This window comes from Antrostomus carolinensis, unplaced genomic scaffold, assembly GCF_000700745.2.
Source record: "Antrostomus carolinensis isolate BGI_N321 unplaced genomic scaffold, ASM70074v2 scaffold24694, whole genome shotgun sequence".
Taxonomy (NCBI): domain Eukaryota; kingdom Metazoa; phylum Chordata; class Aves; order Caprimulgiformes; family Caprimulgidae; genus Antrostomus; species Antrostomus carolinensis.
Window position 1 is genome coordinate 1 of NW_010311777.1, and position 208 is coordinate 208.

A 208-nucleotide genomic window follows, 5' to 3' on the forward strand; every position below is an offset into this window, starting at 1 on the left:
GTCCGCCCCTCCCTCCGGCCGGACGAGCCAGGTCCCCGCCGCTCCCGGTACCGGTTGCCGTTCCCCTCTTTGCAAAGTGCCCGTCTGGAAGGTGCAGGCAGCTGAGGCGATTCCTGCAAGTCAGTTTAGGGCTCAAAATCTGGATTCTGTCATTTTTGCTTCACCCACCTTCATCGAGGCTGGGCTCCCCCGAGTTCCTGCAGGCGCA